The sequence below is a fragment of the Chrysochloris asiatica genome, unplaced genomic scaffold (genome assembly GCF_000296735.1).
Source record: "Chrysochloris asiatica unplaced genomic scaffold, ChrAsi1.0 scaffold00210, whole genome shotgun sequence".
NCBI lineage: Eukaryota > Metazoa > Chordata > Mammalia > Afrosoricida > Chrysochloridae > Chrysochloris > Chrysochloris asiatica.
In genome coordinates this window covers 485,208-490,792 of record NW_006408728.1, presented here as the reverse complement: position 1 = coordinate 490,792, position 5,585 = coordinate 485,208, and the positions used below count along the sequence as shown (strand labels likewise).

The 5,585-nt window shown below is 36.6% G+C and overlaps 1 pseudogene; it reads left to right on the top strand.

Moving 5' to 3' along the window:
* Positions 1-4,918: 4,918 nt before the first annotated feature.
* On the top strand, positions 4,919-5,374 carry LOC102823523 (annotated as a pseudogene).
* Positions 5,375-5,585: the final 211 nt, after the last annotated feature.

The window sequence follows — 5,585 nt, the reverse complement described above, 5'->3', positions numbered from 1 at the left end:
ATGGCACCTGACAACAACAACAACAACATTTCAAATCGTGCTGCGAACCTCAGGGTCAGTAGTTCGAAACTACCTGCTGTTCCGTGGGAGAAAGATGAGGCTTTCTGCTCCTGTGAAGATATAAAGCCTTGGAAACCCTGTACAGGGTCGCTGTGGGTCAGAACCGACCCCATGGCACATAACAACAACAGCCTTTCAAAAATGATTTGTCTCTACTTCTTCCTAAACTGTCTTTTTTTGGAAACTCCACTGAAACTGTCCACCATTGTGACCTTGCTGGTATTATAAATACTGGTGGCATAGCTTTCAGCATCACACAGAAACCAACAAAATACAGCAAACTGACAGACCAGTGATGGGTTCTGTGGTAGTTCTAGGTGTATTCAATATTCTTTACCAACACCATTGAATTAATCATTAAAATATGTCAATTATTCTTTGATCTTCCTTTATCATTGTTCACCCATGACAATCATGGCTTTGTTCAGGTGTACCTTAGACATCAAAGTGATTTCGTTACTTTTTCTGATTTTAAAGAGGTCTTTTATAGTCAATTTGATCAATGTGGTACATCATTTGATGTCTAGACTTCTGCTTTTTTTAGGTTTTGATAGGTGATCTCAGAAAAGGAAAATCCTTTACAACTTCACTTTCTTCACTATTTATTGTGTCTGTGTTGTGAGGATTTTTTTTTCTTTCTTCATATTCAGTTGTAATTCCTACTGAATACTGTAGTCTTTCACATACATTAATAAAAACTTCAAGTTGTTTCATTTTCAGCAAGCAACATTGTGTCATCTGCATATCACAGGTTGTAAATAAGCCTTTCTCCAAACCTGATGTTGTGTTCTTTATTGGTGGCCATGGTGGTGGTGTGCTAGGGAGTTAGTTGCTACTCATGGCAACACTGTGTAGGGTTTCCAAGGCCATAAACCTTTACAAGAGCAAGAAGCCTCATCCTTCTTCTGTAGAATGATTGTATTCTTTATTAAAGTCCAATTGTTGCTGTTATTGTTTTTGTTGTTAAGTACCATTGAGTTGGTATCAACTCATAGCAACCCTATGTATGCCAGAATGAAACACTACCCAGTCTTGGGTCAACCTCACTATTGTTGCCATGCTTGAGTCTGTTGATGCTGCCACTTTGCCAGTCCATCTCGCTGGGGGTCTTCCTCTTGTTCTGTGACCCTTCACTTTACCAAACACGATATCCTTCTCCAGCAACTGGACCCTCCTGACAATATGTCTGAAGTTTGAGAGATGAAATATGAGAAGTAGAGGCCAGTAAAATTAGCTTACTTATATATACACTATTTTTATCCATAGGTTGAAAAAGCAGAAGAGAACACATGACTAAAGGTAGATGATAAAGAACAGACATCAGTGTAGAGGAATGGAATTGTATGCCAAGAAACTGAAAGAGTAGAATATTCCATTTTAACTGGAGGCAAAGAGAAGATGAATCTCAAAGTAGCTAACCATGTAATTTTGGTGGGTATTGATGAGAATGGTCTGCATTATGATTCCATGTGTACTATGATAAAGAAGGCACAACAAGATAATACATAATATTGGCCATAAAACAGAAAAAAAATTGCTCAAAGAATTAAGATTGTACTCAAATAACAATTCTAAAATCTAGAACTATCCATAAATTGATCATTCAGACAATTGACAAATGACACTAAGTACACTCTTTCCAAACAATGGACAATTTCCCTTTTCTAGTTTATAGTGCTTATGTCCAGGAGTTACTCTAATTTGGAGGAAAGCTTATGTCCTATCGCAATGGATCGCAGTCTCAAACTGAACATTTCTATACTTTGGAAGGAATAAGAACTGAAGTATTTGCTTCCTTTCATGTCAGACTATATTATGGTCAAGAGACTTTTTCTTAGAAAAATTAGTCCTTTTAAGTCAGTTATCACTGAGTTTATTGAAATGAATTGTAGCCAGAGCTTGAGGCAAAAGTCTATACAAATCAGTTTGATAAACCTAATTACCACTTTTTATAACACCTTTGGGTCACTTTGAAATAAAGTCCAAGCACCATACAGTAAATGGCTGGATTTCATCAAAAGGCACTGGAACATTGATTTAATTGAACATTTTCCAAACAGAGCAGTTCTGATTTTTTTTTTTCCCCCAGTCTCTTCTGAAATAGAGAAAAGCAGAATTCAAGTATGTCCAGATAGTTCTTCATTTCCTCTGTGAAAAGCTCAAATTCCTTAAATTAGTATCTTCAGTGTCGTTAACTAGGCTTAGTGACTTTATATCTCACTTTCTTTTTAGCTTTAACCATATTAAATTGCAAGATATGTTAGTAAATAAAATGCCTGATTTACCAAGAAATTCCCACTGCTCTTACACTAATCTATTGCTGAGTAATCTACTGTCTGGTTTGTTTTGCCAGCTATTCCATTGCTTAACAATGCCATGCCCTCATTCCTAAAGTTTGCCTCTTATTATGAACATTAATATCATATTTGTTTTAATAAAATTTATTCATGCCATTTTTTTATATAGTTTTAGGTACAATTTTGGCAAAGAAAAATTCCTTAGAGCAGCGTTCATAGCCTAGCACAGACTCACTCATTTCCAAATGTGAATCCCCTTGTTTGTTTTTCAATAATAGTTCTGTCCTTTAAACTAAATCCTAACCATTAATAAATTCTTAGTTAGAATTAACTGTTTATGAACGTCTGTATTTTCAAAGTAACCTTTATTGAAGTATATGCTCTGTATAGAAAATGAAACAAGTCATGCGGATGCAGATCAATAAGTTATCATGTTCTGAATTTATTTGTTTATGTTGCTAGCAGATTAAAAAAAAAAAAAAAGATATACGCAGCCCTCTAGAAGCCTTTCTTTATACTTCATTTCCATCACTAAGACCTCCTGCACTCCAAAAGCAACCACGATCTGTACTTTTCATAGTCTAGTTTTTAACCTTTCAGTGGATTCATATAAGAGTATACTTTCTTTATCTGTGTACATTTAATCAAAATTATTTAATTATATCTATATACTTTGTTATATATATATATATATATATATATTTTTTTTTTTTAAGTTTGAATTCTGACTTTTTTTTGGCCTTAAAAAACACTGTGTTTAAAATGAGATTTTTCAAACCCAATTTCATTTTCTGCCAACCACACCTTTACCATTCCTGAACATTTCTAAATCTTAGTTTTCCAAGATACAGTCCTTATATTTCTTCTAACTTTAACTCCATTCTGCTTCATAGAGTGTGGTAGTGGCTGTGTGCCATGGAGTCAGTTCTGAATCATAGCGACCTGGTACAGGGTTTCTGAGGCTGTAAATCTTTATGGGAACAGAACGCCTCATCTTTCTCCCACGGAACAGCTGGTAGTTTCGAACTGCTGACCTTGTGATTCGCAGCCCAATTCGTATTCATAGGATAGGTGTTAATATTCTAAATAAACATATTATACTATTTATATTATTTTCCTTTTTTCCATCCTGCTGTTGTTGCATGTCAGTAAGACATTTCTGACTCATAGTGTTTCCCATGAAGTGACTGATGGGTTTGAGCCACCGATCTTATATTTAGAATTCCAGTGCTTATGTGTTATAAATCAAACACTGTTCTAGGTACTGGGGTATACAGTAATGAAACAAGGTGTCGTGTCTTACTTTGTAGAAAGTGGTTGTACAGTTAATTGTATCACTTCTTTGATTGGACTGTTTTAGTTATCTAGAGTTACTGTAACAGAAATACCCTAAGAAGATGATTTTAAATAACAGAAATTTATTTTTATAAAGTTGTAGAAGTTAAAAATCCAAATCAGGATTACAGCTGTATTGATGTCTTCTGTGAAAAATCTTTCTCTTGATGTCTGATATCTACTAATAATTATTGGCATTCCGTGTTGTCCCTCGAAGTCTTTCTTCAGTGTGTATCTCTGTGTGTACATTCTGGTCTATTTGTAAACCAGAAGTTATTAGGTTTAAGACCCACCATACACAGGCATTGTCACATAAACATGACAAAAGAAAACCACTATGTCCAGATAGGATCAAATATATAGTTGTGTTATGATGTGTTAAGTGCTGTCGAGTCTGTTCTGACCCATAGCAATCCTCTAGAGGGTTTTCAAGGAGCGACTGGTGAGTTTGAACCACCAACCTTGGAGTTCAAACCAAAGTGCAGTCTAGTGCATTAACCCACAGCACCACACAAGGTCAGAAATTCAATGCCTAAGCAAAGACTAAAAACATTGACGTCATTATCAAGTAGCATGCCTTATTATCTAGTAAAAGATTATGGAGAATTTGTAATATTGGCTCGCCTTCGTCAAATTATTAAATCCTACATTAATGAATCTCAACAAAGTCAATGTTGCTTTATGAACTTTCTCCTCATCATTATTTTACTATCAGTGGGGGGGTGGGGAATGCTGTTATTGTTAGGTGCCTTCAGTTCCGTATCAGCACATAGCAACCCACCATACCGAAACACTGAAAATCCTGCTCCAAGTTCACAATCATTGATACATTTGGTTCCATTGCTGCTGCCACTATGCTGATCCATCTCATTGAGGGTCTTCTTCTCCTTCACAGTTGGGATCTTCCCGTCTTCAGTGACCATCCAATTGACTAAACATGATATCCTTTACCAGGGAATAGTCCCTCCTGGTCCAAAGTATTAGAAACGAAGTCTAGCCCTACTGGCTTCCAAGAACATTCTGGATGTATTTCTTCCAACACAGATCTGTTTGTTCTTTTGGCAGTCCATGTTACTTAAAATAATCTCTACTAACACCATAACACAAATGTATTCATACTTCTATCATCTTCCTTATTCACTGTCCAACTTTCACATGCATACGAGGTTATTAAGAATACCATGGCTTGGGGATATAGCAGCAACACCAGATCCATGACCGCAGCCAGAAGGAGGCTGATGATGGAGCTTGAAGAAATCCGCAAATGTGGGAAGAAAAACTTCCATAACATCCAGGACGATGAAGCTAATTTATTGACTTGGCAAGGGCTTGTTGTTCCTGACAACCCTCCATATGATAAGGGGGACTTCAGAATCGAAATCACCTTTCCAGCAGAGTACCCGTTCAAACCACTGAAGATCATATTTAAAACAAAAATCTGTCACCCAAACATCAATGAAAAGGGTTAGGTTTGACTGACAGTAATTAGTGCTGAAAACTGGAAGCCAGCAACCAAAACTAACCAAGTAATCCAGTCCCTTATCGCATTGGTCAACGACCCCCAGCCTGAATACCCGCTCCAGGCTGACCTAGCTGAAGAATACTCTAAGGACCATAAAAAATTCTGTAAGAATACTGAAGAATTTACAAAGAAATATGAGGAAAAGCAACCTGTGGACTGAAAATCTACAGTGAATGATTCCAGCAAGTGTGAGCAGAGACCCCAGCAGTGCATTCAGATCCCCCTGCAAAGCAGGGCTCTGTGGAGAATTGACACATGCCGCTGTGTCCACTTGTGGCTGTTACTAACTTTCTACAGTTTTCTTTATCAAAAGTGGTCTAGGCAACCTGTAAAGAAAGGATTAAAATTTTATGATATTCTGGTAATGATCT